Genomic DNA, 19,228 nt, shown 5'->3' on the forward strand with positions numbered 1-19,228 from the left:
AATAATCCAATAGATTAGCATTCTGCTTTCTCCTCCAGGAATTGGAAAATAAGACTTTCCATGGAGAGCTGGAGTGGCCATTTTAGGATAACTTTCCTCTTTGAGATTGTGAATTATGAGATAAAAAATGGTATGGGATTTTGGAGTAAAATGAACCAGAGACGAAGTTTAATGTCACAATCTGATACCATGATCCCTTCGCTGAATCTGCATGGTTATTATGATTGGCATATAGTAGGTTTGGCTCATTAGGAGTAGCACTAATAATGCATGAGGGAAGGATAGGTAGAGAAATTTTCACCTGGACTAAAGTTTCTACAGATAACTGTAGACCTGCCCCATATGCAATTTCCTTTGGGAATCTGCCTGCTCTTTGCTCCCCCAGGTGCTCATTCCCAATGAATGAAATTAGTGTCAGCAGATGCATGAGATTAGCATGCATACCTGCATACTAATTAACATGTCCATGCCCATTTTCTCTAAATACTAGCAAATTAGAAGCAATACCACTGACTACCTAGCACCCACTATAATTTTTTTCGTTACAGTACTGGCTTCCTCCATATAGCTTTATTGGCGTGCAGATGACAGTAAATGTTTCTTTGCTTTCAATTTTTCCTTAACTGCATAAGAAGGATTTCTGGTTACATTTATGTAGCTAGATTATAGCCATGCTGGTGCTTCCCAAAGGAGAGGGTGCAAATTCTTGAAGTGTATGAGCGATTCTTCTATCCTTTGCATTTAGGATCTTGGCTCCAGTGTCTTTGGCCAAATTCCAGCAACATTAGACCACTTTCTACTAGACATGCTTTTTTAGAAATGCTTCCATGTTTTGATATAGTCACTGACTATAGAATACTGACTTCAAAAATAACTCCTCTGCTTCATGTTTTTACTGGTTTGAGTCAAATAGAAATAAAATACGAATCTTGTATGTAAAACCTTCCACACGTTGAAGGAGGCTCAAATCCCTACTGAGAAGAGAAACTCATACCGTTTTAAAAATATTTTGCCCTACTATTTTGGCATAGCCCTCTTGATTACTGCATCAAACTTTTTTTGTCCTTTTATGTCAGTGAGACCAAGAGAGGGTAGGTGTTTGCATATAGCCTCTGAGCTGCTAGGTAAAACAGATTTCAAATCTGCAAAATTTCTTGACAGAATCCTCCTTTTAAAATAATGCTTCTTTTACTTAGAATTGATGGAAAATTTTTCCCTCTAAATTGAAATATATTTTTTAAAAGGGGTAACCCTAGGCCACACTGATGTCTGATAAGCCACAATTCTGATATTCCATGTTTTTACCGTCTCCAAGCCAAAAAATGCCCTCCCATTCTTCTCACATTATATTTTCCTCTTATATGTCACCTCAATATTGAACTATCCCCAGTCTCATCCTTTTCAACTTGAATTTCTGTTTTAGAATTTGGCAGGTAACCTAAAAAACAAATCCTAGCATCTAAATTCACCAGAGCAAGCTACCTTCCGTTTTCATCCTTCTGTTCTCTTTGTAACTTGTTCTTATTTCATTGAAAGCCAGTAAAGCAAATCATGAGTTGTTAAAACAAATCATTAAAATTTGCTATAATAATATTAATGGTAGCAAGTGAATTATTTGTTACAATAATTGGGGAGACCAAATGACATAATATATAGAAAAGCACAATATGATCTCAAATGCTGTTTCTAATATGTGGGATTGTCAATTGCTTTAATTGTTGTTTCTACTGTATTTACAGCCCACGTCACCATGTTTGTTACGCATCTCACCTGCCAGCTCCTCAGGTCAAATGGAAGAAAGAACACCTGATTGGGGGACTGGACTTCTCTCTCCGTTAGAGCAAGACCTATAATATTCTGAACCGAAAGGGAATGTCAGGCCAAATCACACACTTTCCCTTAATTACAAACAGAATAAAAGTAACTCACATTCGCTTCCATCTCCATATAGCAGCAGCTCAAAAAATGTCACGTTTTGCATATTTCAGGTTTACAACAGGGACTCATTGCGACTGTCAGACCCAGAACTTAGCAAGCAGTTATGTCTTCAGAAAAGCACAAATGAAGGTTACACAGTTCCACTGAAGTTTTTGATATTACCAGAGAACTTTAAAATTGGGAGAAAGTAACCTTAAATAGATATTCACTCCATGTACCTTGAGTGGAGATTTTGGAGGGGGTTAATGTGATGGAACAGGGTTGGAACAATTTGAGCTGCTGATTTATTTTATTAATTGAATTTGATTTTCCTCTTGCTCTTCTGCAATATCTTTGCTACGTACTCCATAATCAAGGGGATTTATCATGCAGAAGGAACGTTCACAAGCACTGTTTCTTTTTTTTGCCTTTGCTTAACGTAAATAAAAAGACATCTCAGGGATTTCAACAGAGTAAACGGGGAAATGTGAGAGGAATAACAGAAGCTTGGGGAGAGCTTAACCTAGCAGGAAGAAAGAATAGGGGGCTCCTACTCACATGCTATAATTTGGCAGAGACTCCAAGTTTCATTTATCCCAGAAAAACTCACCAAACCAGCCTAAAGCAGTCCATGAAATTCCAACAAAATTTATTCTAGCGGATTTGACCAACTTGTAAAACATAAATTAACTACCTGGTAGGTTTATTATGCTAGTGCATGATATGGATTGAATCACATCCCCCCAAACATTGCTGAAGTCCTAAACCCTTGGTCCTATGAATTTGAACTCGTTTACAAATCAGACCATTGAAGATGTTATTAAGGTGACACCAAACTGAATCAGAGTTGGCCTTAATCAAATGTAAGTGGAGTCCTTAGAAATAGAACTTCAGATACAGGAGTGAGGAGACTTCTAGAAGGAGACTGATGGTTATGGGACAGAGGTAGAGAATGAGTTTTGGGTTGTTGGCAAGTCACCATCAGAATGCTACAAACTCAGGAGAAAGCCTGATCCTGCCGACACCTGGATGTTACACTTCAAGCCCCCAGCACTTCAGTTGCTTAAGCCAAGCAGTCATGGTCTTTGTTATAGAAGCCTTGGCAAACTAAGACAGTGCAGATTAAGTTAATATGTCATATATAAGTTGAGTGAACTTGGCATATTTGAAGAGCTGCCATGAGAAAAGTTTAGCAAGTCTTCTGCAAATAGAGACAGTGTCATTAAAATCTGCAGAGTTGAATTTTAAGGAAGTAGATTTTGCTCACCATAAGAAAGGCATTTTGAAGTGCTGGAGCTGTCTAATGTTGGGGATTGGGGGTGGTGACTGATGCCTAGATAAATGGAGGCTCTTAGACATTGTATTCAGCTTACAATGCCTAATACAGAACAGCACTCTCCAAAGGTAACAAAATATGAGCCAGAAATTACACAGAAATGCAAGCCACATACATAATTATGAATTTTATAGGAGTCTCATTAAAGAAATACATTGAAATTAATACAATAATGTATATTAGCTAACCCAATTATGTCAAAACTATTATCTATTCAAGAACTGAGATATTTAGCATTTTATACTGTTTTTGAAATTCCACATGTATTTTACACTTTTTAAATTTCATTGTGAAAACTTAGATACATTTCCCATTTCAGCCACTTTCATTTGTAGAATTCAGTGGTATTAGATATATTCACAATTTTGTGTATCGTCTCAACCAACCACTACCAAAACTTTTTATTACTGCAAACAGAAACTATATTATGTCCTCCACAAATGCCATGTTCTTTAATACAATCTTGTGGGGACAGGCTTATTAGTCTGTTGATTATGGTGGAAGATTTGATTGAGTTATTTCCATGTTGGTGAGGACCTTGCCCATTCAGGGTGGGTCTTGATTGGTTCACTGTAGTACTTAAGAAAGCTCAGGAGCAACACAGCTGCTGTCGCTGACGTTTGGAGATGCTAAGCTAAGAGATGAAGTTCAGAGTTTGCTCTGGAGAAGCTAAGACGACCCACAGATGCTTGGAGAGAAATGCCCTTGGAGAAAGAAGCAAGGACACACAGGACCTGAGAGAGAGGAGCAAAGACAGAAGCCCAGAGACATTTTGGAGAAAGCCGTTTTGAAACACAACCCGGGAGCAAAAAACCAGCAGACGCCAGCCATGTGACTTCCCGGCTGACAGAGGTGTTCTGGGCTCCATCAGCCATTCTTCAGTGAAGGTGTCCTTGTTTTGATGCGTTAGTTTGGACACTTCTATGGCTTTTGGACCATAAATTTGTAACCAAATTAGCCCCCTTTATAAAAGCCAATCCATTTCTGGTATTTTGCATAATGGAAGCTCTAGCAACCCAGAACAGCACCCATTAAGCAGAAGCTTAGCATTCCCCACTTCACCCTCAGCCCTTGGGTATCTATAACGTATTCTTTCTGTCACTATGAGTTTGAATACCTTAAGTATTTATGAAATCATGCAATATTTATCCTTTGGTGTCTGGCTTATTTCATGTGACATTGTATCTTCATGTTTCATCCATTTTGAAATATATGTCAGAACTTTGTTTCTTTTTATGACTGAAATCATTAGCCATTAGAGAGATACAAATCAAAACTACAATGATATAGTTCATATCTACTAAGATAGCTCTCAATTTTCAAAAAAAGAAATGTAACAAGTGTTGGTGAAGATTTGGAAAGATAGATCCCTCACATGTTGTTGGTAGGAATGGAAAATGGTGCAGCCACTGTGGAAAACAGTTTGGCAGTTCCTCTGAAAGTTAAGCATAGCTTTATCATATGATCTGTCATTCCCACTTCTAGGTATACACCCAAGAGAATTTAAAGAAGGGACTCAGATATTTGCACACAATGTTCATAGTAGCATTATTCACAATAGAAAAAGGTGGAAGCAACAAAAGTGCCCATCAGCAGGTGAGTGGATAAACAAAACCTGATTTATACATACAATGGAATATTATTCACACTTACTCTTGAAATGTGGATTAGTAAAATTTCAATATTTGCATATTTAGTGGCTGCTGAATTGAACAGTGCAGTTATAGAAGTTTGCCCACAGGTAAGAGATCTATCTTCTTCCACTTTTATTTATTTATTCCATTATTTGGTGATAAAACATATTAGATGGATTTCCAGTTGTATGTAGCAACTGCAATATGGGCTCTGTGGGCTGGAAACCAGAAGGGGAAGCCACATGGAAAGGACTGACAGCTTTCAAGAAAGGAATCCAAGACTGGCTTTTTCTGCTTTGCAGTATTGCAAAGAAACAAAGAACAAGTTCAACTAAAGGAAATGGGTGAGACAAACAAATGGAAAAAAATATGGTATGAAACATTTTAATCTTTATTTACTGGTCATTGGCTTTGTGCACAGCATTATGGAAAAATCAAAGTCCATGCCTGCACAGAGCTTAATATGAAATATGAGGAAGCCAGACATATATGCACAGAGAATACCAATATATTAAAGCAGTGTAAGAGAGTGCCAAAGAGGCTGTCTAGAGAAAGGGCTCTGTAGAACTCAGAAGAACAAAAATCACTCTGAGCCTTCACAGAACCCTTCCAGATGAAAGTGGTGAGCTTGAGTTGAGCCTGGAAGGATGTGCAGTGTTTGCACAAGTACAGGGGATAATGTTCACAAAGGCAAAGAACTGAGATTGCCCAAGGAACTTTTTTTTGAGTGTGTGGACAGAAAATAAACCAGTCTGAATTGCAAAAAAAATATTGCTCTTTCTGTTCATATGTCAAAGTATTAGCAACTTCCTTTCAGCAGCGTGCCCTTGTCAGACCCAAGAGGTACCCAAACGGGATGAGCAAAATGCCCTTTGTTTATTGTGTTTTGTTTCCACCTGTAGTTTCCAATTCCATGCTCACCAGTAAAACTGAGCACCTGCTGTAGCCCAAGTTCAACTTAGAAGGTTGGTGTAGAGGGCAGAGGTCTAGTTGAAATTAGATTTCTATATTACATATCTGTGTTGAATGTTGCTTGGCTACAGAAGTAGAGAGACCAGGCTGAAAGTGGAGGCCAAATGAACAGGCTGCATTCTTAATGAGGAGGATAAAACTGTATGGCTAGAATTAGGCTGAGCCTAAGGTATCACTGGCTCTGAGACAAAGGTTGAGACAATAGGCAACATGGGGTCAAACAGACTTCTCATTTCAAGCTGGAAATCAGATACTTTCCTAGCAGTTAGGATGATAAGAGACATGGGATATTTTTGAAAGGGATGAAGAAATAAGAACAGAAGATGCTTGTATGCTCAAAAAAAATATATTGTCATATTCTTGACTCTTCTTGATTCTCCTTCTTTCATACCACAATTGGTCCTCAAATCCTATCAGGTTTACTTTCAAAATATACCCCAAACCTGACCTCATCTCACCATTTACATTGCTATCTCTGTGGTCAAGTGTATATTCATCTGATACCTCGATTAATGCAAAAGTCTTCCAACTAGGTCTCCTTTCTGCCCTTGTCTCCTGGAAGTCTCTTCCCAGCAGAGGAGAAATATTTGAAAACATGATTACATCACTCCCCTATTCAAAATCCTTTTTGTTTCCCTACCTTACTTAAAATAAAAATGCATATCTGTACTCTGATCTAACATCCTTTGCATGATGTCCCCCTACCCATTGCCTCTCTGACTGTATCTCCTCTATCCTCTTGCTTGCTCATTCTGTGTGCTGAACTTGCTGTTTTTCAAAAACTCCAGCTACTTCTCACCTATGGGCCTTTGGACTTGCTGTTTCCTCTATCTTATGTGCTCATTCCCCAAGCATTCCTGTGATATGCCCTTGGTTCCTTCTTACCCTCTTGGTGTGTCCTCTTGTCTCCTTTCTTTTAAGGGTTCTGTCAACTTTCAGATTATTGATTCTCCCATGGCTTCTCTTTCCTCCATGTCCAATTTCCTTGGCTTTCAAGGACTTCAGCCGTATTGGATTAAATTTGGGAGCCATTTAATTACATTATCAAGGGTCTTATTTACAAATGGGCCCACACCCATAGGACCAGGGGTTGGGACTAGAACCTGCCTTTTGTGGGGGACATGAGTCAATCCCCAACAGTATCTCCATCACTTTTGCCTATCTCATGGCAGTTAAAGTAATCTTGAGCACTGATGGTCAGAACTGAGAAGAGGTCTTCCTTCCACACCAACATTTACAGCTTTAGGTAAGCTTCAGAACTAGACTCAACCCAGTGAGATGAAGTGGGAGGGGAAATGCTCTGAATACAAGTAATTTTTAACCATAAATGAACAAGATCACTCAGAATTGACAAGGTATAATATATGATATAGACTATATAGACTCATATAGGCCCTCAATACCAAGCTGTGATGGTTAGGCTCATGTGTCAACTTGGCCAGGTGATGGTGCCCAGGTGTCTGTTCAAGCAAGCATTGGCCCAACCATGACTGCAAGGGCATTTCATAGCAGGTTAATAAACCAGAAGATTGGTTTATTAAATCATCAGACAATTAATTGCATACATGGCTGTTTACCTCTATGGTCAATTAAGGGAGTGTCTTCTGCAATGAAAATATAATCAGTTGGATTTAATCCAATCAGTTGAAGACTTTTAAGGAGAAGAGAGAATGTTCACTTCTTCTTCAGCTAGCCAGCCTCTCCTAGGGAGTTCATCAAAGACCTTCATCAGAATTGCCAGCTCATAGCCTGTCCTATGGAATTTGGACCCCTACATCTTGCCCTACAGAATTTGGACTAGTGCATTCCCACAGTTGCTTGAGACACTTTTATAAAATCTAATATTTACAGATATCTCCTGTTGGTTCTGTTTCCCTAGAGAACCCTAACTAATACACTAGCTTTCAAAATAAACTTTCTTGACATAATGGCAATTTTCAGTTTTGGAGAACATTTGACACTATGATAGGAGATCTATCTTCTGATTTTTCTGCTATTTTGGGCCAAAATTTAGTAGATGATCAATTGGTTCAGTTGGTTGATGAACTGGTTCAGTCCCTATTTGATGAGGATAGCTGTTATAGGAGAAACATGGGGACATGAATGCACATGTTTGAGAAATCATCTTTGTATTATCACTTACTCATTCATGTCCACTCACCATCTTTCAAATGTTCTTTCTCATGCTTGCATTCAGAAGACTAAGGTAGTATGAAACCCTGTGTAAGGAACCCTCAGTCACTTGTCCCTGACATAAGGAAAAGGAGAATAACATGTGGTGAAGAACTTGCATGCACTGTAAAGTCAAAGGAGCTCCAGACTCTTTGCTTGTAGTTCTGGGTGACCTTTAGGACAAGATTCTGGTCCAGCTCTTGTTTTCTTCTTTCCTATCATCTGACCCTTCCCAGAAAGAAGGTCATGGAAATTTATGCCATCTCTTTTTTGTTCCTCTCATTTCCACATCTTTCCCAACAATTTCTTCCGTTTGTTGCTGTCTAATAATATAGATTTTAATATTTTATTATGCCACCCCCTTTCGCCCATTTCTTAGGGAGAAATAAAGTGATCCTTCATTATAATTAATATTTAGTGGCAAAAGCTAACCAAATTTTCACTCCAGCAATTCCTTTTGGGGGAGAGGGTGCTGCACAGGACTAATGCATACGATTCAGGCATAGAATATGCATTAACTACTAAGAACTGAAATTATTATTTCTTTAGATATCTGAAGTTATAACTGCCCTTCACATACACACTCTTTTGAATGTCATTTGTCAAGGCGTCCTGCTCCATTTCCTACCCTCGTGTTCCATGTTGCGAAAACTGCCGAAATGGAAATTTCCAGAAATGGATTGATTTTTATAAAGGGGGTTTATTATGTTACAAATTTACAGTCCTAAGGCCATAAAAGAGCCCAAACAAAGGCATCTAGAGAAAGATACCTTGACTCTGAAAAAGACCAATGGCATCCAGAAAACCTCTGTCAGCTGGGAAGGCATGTGGTTGGTGTCTGTACCCAGGTCCTTTGCTCCTGGGTTCTGGTTTTAAAATGGTTTTCTCCAAAATGTCTCTGGGCTTCTTTCTTTTGTAGCTTCTCTCTCTCAGCTCCTGTGCATCCTTGCTTGTTCTCCCAGGGCATTTCTCTCTAAGTATCCAGGATCCTCTCTTAGCTTTTCTGGAGCAAACTATGGGCTTCATCTCTTAGTTTAGCATCTCCAAATATCTTTCTGTCTGCATTTCCAAGTGTCTGGGTCCCTGTGGCTCTAAGCTCTCTTAAGGACTCCAGTAAACTAATCAAGACCCACACCTCCATGGAATAATCTAATCATAAGGTCTCACCCATAATAAGTCTGCACCATAAGATTGGACAAAAGAACATGGCTTTTGTGAGGGGCATAAAAAATTCAAACCAGTACATGCCAGTTCCTCTCTCCCTGACTTTGTGCTTTCTCTGAGAGCCTCTTCTCTCCTCATCTGCTCTGACTCCTCTCTTCTTTCTCATCTGGGATACTGGCCTTGAGGTATTATTAAACATATCCTGTATCTCTACCATCCTTCCTTCTACTTCAAGCTTTTCTTTAATGAATGTCTTGCTTCTTTAGGCCTGCATCCTAGTCTCTTCTTTTTTTCCTTTTCTCTGACCCATTGCAAATACACTTTCTTTTTTCTTATTCTTGACAATACCTCTAGCTTTGTATCACTCAACCCTGCACATGACAGACAATCAAAGCAGCAACAGCCAATTGGCTGTGTGTGGTTTTTTCCCTAAGGAAAAGACATTCTGGATAGCAGACACATTTGTTATTAATATGCACTTCATTTAAAAAGAAACCAAATTCCCAGTTTGATGTAGGCACAGATTAAACTGGTGACTAATTCCAGTAGCAATTGGTTTAAAGACTAACAATAGACATAGTTTACATGTTTACTGCTAATGCTTTTGTAAATTGACTCTTACCATCAATGGCCATGCACATTATAAAGTAAATCCCCGTGAGTTTTATGGATACCAAAAATGGATTCTTAACGTGTACATGGGCTTGCTTACATCTTAGTATAAATCTCATAAGATTCTATTGACATAATACATCAAACTGTGCATTATTAGGGAATGTCACAATTGCAGTCATTTATTGGTTTTCATTTAAAAACTACCTTAAAGAGTGATTTACAATTAAAGAGATGAATTTAGCCACTGTGTAGGCCGGGAAGGCTTTTCTCCTGTTATTTACAATGGGGAGCGTGGTGAGAGTGGAGGCTGATGTTATTGATAAACTATGTGGGTAAACTTTCTCTCCCTACTGAATATAATCACCAACTCAGAAGTCCAGTGTTTGATATCTCATATAGGGATGGTTTGGTTGAGTGAGAAAAAGGTGTTACTACTAGTTTGACGGTCAAATTTGTACTACGGTTAAGTATATTTTTCATTTCCCTGTGTTTTTTAATCACTCTGTCACCTTTAGAAGAGTAGCAATGAACAAATAAATAGATTTCCCCCATATTTCTTTCCTACTCTGTTGTCTACTTCAACAGATAATTTCTTCAGGTATTAAAGAAATGTTTAATGAATGAAAATATCATATCTGATATGACAACAGAAGTATCATATTTCTGATTTTGTCACATTGTTGGAGGTTCATGATAAACTTTAGCTTCTCAAACAACATTCTCATTTCAAGAAAGGCAATCACACCATAATGCTTTGCCCTGACAGAAGAATGCGTATCTTGGGTTGATGCTAAGGATGGTACCCAGGAAGTCTTTCAAAGAGAGACAATATAATTGGATCTAGTGCCCCAAGTATCACCAGCAGAAAATTTACAGATTAAATAGCGTGGATGTAAATTATTGAAAGGGAAAAAAAAGTTCAGTATCTTCCAATTTCCTTTTCATAGGCCTTCACACATTCTCAAACTGTTCTTGGAGATTGCTATCAGTGATTATTTTATGGAACAGCAACTCATTCCATTTTTTGCTTGAAAACTAACAAGTACAAGTTCTTCACTATCCCATCCCACTTCTTCGTTCCCTTCCATTAAAATAGAATCCTTGGCTCTACACTCAGATGTTAATATATTTTGAATAAATATCTGAACATCCTTAAAACCCTTTAGTAGCTTTAGTAGCTTTGTCATTATGAAAAAGCAAAAATCTGCAAAATGGCCAATGTTTGGAACAGTGTGAACCTTCCTCATTTTCAGCTTTTTCTTCTAAAACTCCCTACCCTCTTTGTAATCTTTGTCCCAGCCAAACTATACCTTGAAATTTGTATGTTGTCCTTACTTCAGGTACAAAGCACACAATAATAGCCTCTGATAGAAATATTCTTTCCATCTATTCCTTATTCTGCTTAGCTCCCCTATACTCTCTCTTCATTATGTTAAACTCTAGCTTCAATATCCTTACACCATGGTTATTGTCTAATATATTATATATGTTTGCTTACCATCGGTCTTCTTCAACTGGAGTGTAATCTTTACAAGAACAAGAGGATTGAACGTTTCATGCATGGGTTTATCTCTAACATCTCTAACAGTGCACGCATAAAGTTCCTGTTAAATATGTTTGTTCAATGAGTGAATGAATGAAAAAAAATACATTTTAAAGTAAATTTTTCCTAATGTCATCAGAATAACTTAGACTGTTAAAATTTCCTATAACGTCACAATTACAATCATGATATTCATCTCTTCTGAATTTGTTCATTTCCATTGCTTAAAAAAACATAGTTTCTTCTTGTAATTAAGCTTTGAATAGAATTTAAACAACAACATAATTGATGGAAATACTTAAACATATCAATCTATACATGGATACCCTCCCTTACTCTGCACTGATTTACATTCAATTATCTTTTCATTCTTGGTTGAAAAGAGAAGTAGCATTATTTTGAAATTTTTATATGATTACATTTTTGCAAATTTTCAAAATGTGTTGAGATGCTCCACATCTCTTTGTCAAATGTTTTTCTCATCATGTGTTGTGCTCTTTTTTGCAGAATGCAACCTTGTTCCAAACCATGTTTATTTTTCTGCTAGTAAATTTTACATTTATTATGTACATTGGACAATTACACATACATTAAAACAATAAAATAAATTAATATTACTTTATTATCTAGCCTCTAGGTTTATAGCTTTATGCTCCTCACATTGGGTGGATGCCCAACAGGTGTTTATCCAGACTGGTAACTGCACCAGTTTCAGGCTGCCATCTTGAATTTGCTACTACACATTTTATATTCAGGAAAACCATTTCAAATTCTAGGACCACTGTATTTATGTTAAAAAATAGCAATTGGTGCACACCCTGCATTAAGTAAAGTTCCAGGAGCTAGAGATAAAATAGAGAACAAGAGCGATAAAGTTGTTTTAATTGTGGTAATTATGTTTAATTCATAAACCTGTTAATGCCCATAACAGACAGAGGCAATTGGGAACGTGTTATTTAAACTGAAGTCAATAAGGAGGATATCGCCATATTGAATAATTTCAGTAGATTCTGTTGTTGACAGGTATGTCAAGGAGAATTAGTCTCTCTGAGGTGTCAACATTTTAGGTAAGTTTGAAGGAAATGATGGAGGCAACACGATGAGAGCATCATAAGCAGAAGGTGCAGAAACACAAAGAACCATGTGGTGGATTAAAGATGTCTGATAACCTTTTACACTATTCCCACTGGGAGACGGGGTTTTGTCCTCTACTCTTGAATCCAGGAAGATTCTGTGACACTTGGACCAACAGAAGATAGTAGAGGTGATGCCTTGCCAGTGTTTGGCTCAGCCCTCATGGAACTGGCACATTCTACTTCCTGCCTCTTGAAACACTTGTTCTTGGAGCCCTAAACTAGCATGAAAGAAATTAAACACTCTAGTGGTAAAGACCATGTGGAGAGGCTCAAATATTACACCAAGAGAAAGAGAGCCCCAGCTGAGCCTAACATTTCAGCCAACCCTGTCAGGACACCAAGCATCTGAATAAGGCCATCTAGGACCCACAGGCTCAAAATTTGCTTCATCCCTCTTCATATCAATACTGTATTTTTCTTTAAGTCAAGCTTTCAGAGAATAATAAAGAAACATGAAAAACTGCATTAAAATAGAGACGCAAAGAGATATCTTATTGTGTTGCATATCTGAAGGGACAGCTAATTAAATTAGGGAAACTAAAATATGATAATTGAAGAAAAGATCTTGAAAATAATTAAAAAATGAGTACCTCTATAAATGCTCAGTTCAGGTTTGTAACTAACACACTGAAAATTCTAATAATATTTTACTAAATACCAGCAGCAAGCAAATAAAAATGGCAGCCCGAATTAGTTTTTTTTAACATATATCTCAGGAAGCTTGTTCCTACAGAAAAAAAATTAATACATGAACATTGTTGATAGAGAAAGTATATTTCTGCTTCAGTTTTAGCTGTTGGAAAGAACAAAAGAATCTCTTCCTCCCCTTTCTTCCTTCCATCTTCTTCCTGTCCTCCCTCCCTCCCTTTCTGTCCTTCTTCAGGGAATTGATGAAAAAGGATATGCCTTGTTATTAAAGAGGTGAAAGAGTCAAATGCCAAGAGATCCATTATTCATCTCCCACTCATTTTTATAAAACTACTGATTTCAGAGAAGATGTTTAATACTTCGGTAAAATTAACCATAAAAATGTACTAGCATTTGAAATTGTTTCCAAAAGAGAACCACTCTTCATTTTCTCATTTGATCGAAGTCTGAAAAAAGTGTTTCATTTATAACTGCACTGACATTAATGTTTACCAATTTTCACTAGGAAAAAAAAAATCTGTCTCTCGTTGCGGCATCCCTGTGTGCAAAAGTGCCATTCAAAAACCAAACACTCATTGTGAAGCGAATAGCCTACCATGGGGATAAATATTTCCAATAAGGAAAGATAAAGAGGAAAGCAAGTTTCATGCTTATCTCTGCAAGTAATATGATATATTTGAAGTATTGACCAAATGTGGGTGCTTCAGATATGCTCATGTGGTTCATTAAAAGCCAAAAAATGGATTATTCTTTCACAAAGATTTAGGTACATTCCTATTACTACATGAATATATCCTCATCAAAGAAATGAATCTGCAGCAAACTAATGATGGGTACCCATTTTTATTTCTTTCAAAAAATAGCTGTTGGAAAACAACTTAAAATGATTGTGATTTTTAGTTTATCACAATCCTGACATGCAGGAGATTTATGTATTTTCAATTCATTAACAAGGGTAGTTTATCTGGTTTCCCTATATGAAATTCTTAACTTTAACATTCTAGCTATTAGATAAAGCAGTTGTTTCTTAAAATTAATCACATCTATAATGACAGATTCTTTAAACTTTTAGGGGGATAATGGAGAGAAAATTCAGTGGTGGAAGAGGGTTTTCAGGAGACAGCTTTGATGGTCTATTTAAAAAAAAAAAATGAACCTCTTATAAAAAGGCAAATCTGCATATTTACATGCACATACATGTGTGGTCACAGATGACTTAGTGGTTAGACATTGTTTCCAAGTTTAAAAGTCACACCGAGGAACTCCGCTTTCCTCCTGGGGACTGCTGAGGGCTGTGGGGTCTGAGAGAGCAGGACGGGCTCAGGACAAGGCACGGTCAATGTCAAAGCAAAGGCCAAGAACTTGAGGGAAAGATTAGTGTGGCGAGGTCTGCAAGAAACAGTGCCTTTTTTAAATATATATATTGCTTTTCCAATCCCCTCAGCCTGAGCAGAAGCAGAGAGTACTCTTCTGAGCTCTGTCCCCAAAGACTCCATTTTTCCTTTTCATTTCACTGGCTTTGAAACAAGCTCCAGGGCTCAGCTGGGCAGGGAGGTGGGTCTTTGGGAACAGAATTAGGAATACTGTTGACTTTCTGCCATGTGTTTAGAAAACATCAAGAACATACCAGGCTAATAGCCAGAGCAGTCAAGAGTCAAAGGCTGACTTATTGTGGGTATGCTCACACATTCCTTATCAAATGGATTCAGTTTAAAACAATTCCTCTGCCTTCGTCAACAGAGCTTCCCATTAAATCATACAATTCATGAATTTCACATGATGTAGTATTTGGTAGTGTCTGTTTATCAACAGGGAAAAAATTCAGTCTATGTTTTCCAAAAATGGCAGAGGCTAATTTTACACATTCCTTTACTTAAGCTAGTGTCTTATGTCAGATTTCCTAGAAGCTGAGCCTGAGTCAGGGATTTGTGTGCATGGGATTTTTTTAGGGAATGTTTTCAGGAGAATCGAGCAAGGGAGTGAGGGAAGCAAGATAGCGTAGGGGAAGGAACTACGTAAGATTGTGATCTGTGGTGAAGTTTAATTTAAGCCTGATCCTGCAGGGCACCCTGGAGCATAAATTCTACCACAGAGTTTTTTTTATCAAAGAAAAGGGGCCTGGTCTCTCGTACTGCTGCAAAGCTGGTCAGTAATCCAAATCAGCAACCCAGCCATTGACACTGAACTTCCAGATATCTCCACATGAAGGTGGCTTCAAACCAGCCAAAGGGCAATTCTCCAGAGATGACTGCATGTGTAAACCATTAGCCCAAATGCACCTAACACTTAGGAACAGGCATCGCAAGCAAACTCGTATAGGAATCCCGGGGAATCTGGGCCAGGCATGGCGACACTTGTGTTAGGGGTAGAAAATTACTATTATTTGCCCCCCAAATGAAAAGAGCCCCAGTTCATTACTTTGTTGTATTGTTTTCTGTTTGTCATTTTGAAGTAAGCTCCATTTTGGTCTTTAACATATATACGCTATACATGTTTCATAGATACATGCTGGCAAGTAAGTTAAGTATTTTCACCTTCTTGAGAACTGAGCAAAACACGACAGAACTAAATGGATATTGATCCCTGAGTAATGATAGAGCATTTAGTAAGCAGATATTCTGCTCACACTTATCAAAGGAAGAGACAAGTAGAATCCAAAGAAGGTTACCTATTCTTGTCAACACAAAAAATCTATTTACATATTTATAACTTTTTTCTAAACAGACTCATTTGAAAACTATTCAGTCAGATTCAGTAGACTTCACTCTGGTCTAGACTAAAGCGTCATGGATAGATGGATAGATAGATGTTCTTGTATTTTAATAAACATTGAATGGATACCCTGATATATATATATATATATATAATGGTATATATCCTTGGGATAGGGAGATGGGGAAAAGTGAAACAACATAAATGGGGACAGGGGTGGGAGACACATGTATTCTTTCTCTCTCAGCTCTTGAAGTTTTTTAAAGCAGTTTTATTGAGAAATATTCACATACCATACATTCCATCCAAAGTGTACAATTGATGGTTTTTCGTGTAATCACAGAGTTGTGCATTCATCATTAAAATCAATTTAAAAAAAAAAAAAACAAAAACAAACCATGCCTCTTAGCACTCAACTCTTAATCTCTCTATCCTTTCCCAGCCCTACGTAACCACTAATCACTAATCTGTTTCTGTCTCTATAGATTTATTGTTTATTTGAATTTTCTGTGAATGCAATCTTACATTATGTAGTATCTTTGTGTCTGACTTCTTTTACTCAACATCATGATTTTTTTTTCCTTTTTTTTTTTAATTAGAGAAGTTGCAGGTTTACAAAAAAGTCAGGTACAAAAAAATACATTGTTCCCATATACCTCCTTATTTTTGACACTTTGAATTATTGTGGTACCTTTGTTAAAACTGAAGAAAGAATATTGAAATAGTGCTATTAACTGTAGTCCATAATTTACATTAGGTGTATTTTCCCCCCATATACTATCCTATTATTAACACCTGTAGCAATGCCATATATTTGTTTTAATTCATGACAGAACATTCTTGAACTATTAACCCCAGTTCATCATCCACAGCAGGGTTTACTACATTATACAGTCCCATGTTTTATCTTCTATCTTTCTAGTAACATACACAACCCCAAACTCCCTCTTTCAACCACAACCACATACGTAATTCAAAGCCGTTAATTACATTCACAATGTGCTACCATCACCTCCATTAATTTCCAAACCCTTACAATCAACCAAAAGAGAAACTTTGTACAAATTAAGCATCAGCTCCATGTTCTCTACCCCCAATCTATCCCTTGATAACCTATATTCCAGATTCTAAGTCTATGAGTTTGCTTACTATAATTAGTTCATATCAGTGAGATCATTCAATATTTGTCCTTTTGTGCCTGACTTATTTAACTCAGCATAATGTCTTCAAGGTTCGTCCATATTGTCACATGTATCAGGACTTCATTCTTTCTATAGCTCAGTAATATTCCATAGTATGTATATACCGTATTTTATTTACTCATTCATCAGTTAATGGACACTTGGTTTGCTTTCATCTTTTGGCAATCGTGAATAATGCTGTTATTAACATTGGTATGCAATAGTAAGCTTTGCTTATTTCTTTGAGTCCCTGCTTTCAATTCTTCTGGGAATATACCTAGTAGCATTATCAAGTAAGGATGCCTCCCTAAATCACTATACCTTAGCATCCACTCCACTCCCAGTTTCTTTGAAAAATGGAATCACACAGCATTTATTCTTTGTGTCTAGCTTCTTTCCTCAATTATACTGGTGGTGTATAATGGTATCTCATTTTCTTGATACTTCACTACATTTTTCTTTACTTTTTTTCTGAATATACATTACTATACAAACATTTATATGCACAGCAAAGTTGAAAGAATCATACAGTGAAAACCCATATACCAATCAACTTGGTAAAACAATTGCTAATTTGTTACCATGTTTGCTTTACTGCTTATCAACCCATCTATCTGTCCATCAGTCCATCTTAATTTGTGATGCATGTTGAAATAAAGTGAAACATTAGTAAACTTCACCCTTAAACACTTCTGCACATTTTTCATTAATTTGAGTTCAATACTTTTACTATTTTTTCTAAGATAAAATTTGTATTAAGTGAAATTCATAAATATTAACTGTGCCATTCAACATCTGACAGATACAAATATTTGTGGAATCCATACCTATATCAAATGTAGAACACTGCCAAATCACTCCCAGAAACTTTCCTCATGCCCCTTTCCATTCAAATGTTCCCACCTCTCCTTCTCTCCTAGACAACAACTGTTCTGATTTAATTTTTCCATAGATTATTTTTGACTGTTCTAGAAGTTTATATGAAAGCAATTATACAATATGGGCTTCATTGAGTATAGCTTTTTTAACATCACATAATATCCTTTTTAGATTTATCCATACTGTTGCATGTATCAGTAGCTTGCTCCTTTTTATTGTTGAGTAGCATTCCATTGCCTAAATATAGTATACTTTGCTTATTTTTTCTCCTAGTGATGGATATCTGGCCATTATCTAGACTTTTTGTTTTATGTATAAAGCTGCCATCAGCATTTCTGTAAAATGGTTGTGGGGACATATGCTTTTGTTTTTCTTGTGTAATGTGCCTAGGAGTGGAAATACTGTACCATAGGCAGGTGTTTTCTTAATTTTGTAAGAAATTGCCAGGCTATTTTCCAAAGTGGCTGATTCATTTTACATTCTTCCAGTATTGCATGATAGTTCTACTACTCAAATTTGGTGTTATCAGTCTTTTAAATTTTAGCCATTTTGGTGGATGTGTAGTAATTTATTAGTATGGTTTTGAATCTTACTTCACTAATGAATTATGTTGAGTACTTCTATATGTGCTTAACAGCCATATCCATCTTGATAAATTTTTTGTTTGACTTTCTGGATAGTTTGTGTTGTTATCTTTTTATTATTGAATTGCAGACATTTTTATAAATTTGTGATGCAAATATGTGTTTCATGGCTATTTTATCTGTTTAGCTTTCTTATTAATTTCATTAATGGTGTAATTGTTTATTTTGATTACCAGAAATTTTAAATTTTGATGAAGACAAACATCATTTTTTAGTTGGCTACTTCCTTCTCTAGGTTGCTTATCTGCACATTTTGAAGATATTCTTTCGTGTTTTCTTTTCAAGCTTTATAGATTTAGATTTTGCTCACAGGTCCAGCATACACCTGAAATTAATTTTTATTTATGGTATGAGGTAAGGCTCTGGGCCCATTTATTTCTATACAGATTACTAGTTATTCCTGCATCATTGTTGAAAGTCCTTTCTTTCCCTATTTGATTGTTTTGGCAAATTTTTTTGAAAATTCAAATAACTGTGGGCAAATTTCAGGGCTCTCATTCTGTTCTAGTGATCTAATTTTCTGTCTTTATTCCAATATCATACATTCTTGATTACTATATCTTTATAGTAAATCTTGAAGCCAGGCAATGTAAGTTTTTCAACTTTGTTCTTTTTCACAATGGAGTAAAATGTTGTAAGTACATTGCATTTTCATATGAATTTTAGAATCAGCTC

Source organism: Choloepus didactylus, chromosome 17, assembly GCF_015220235.1.
Source record: "Choloepus didactylus isolate mChoDid1 chromosome 17, mChoDid1.pri, whole genome shotgun sequence".
Taxonomy (NCBI): Eukaryota; Metazoa; Chordata; class Mammalia; order Pilosa; family Megalonychidae; genus Choloepus; species Choloepus didactylus.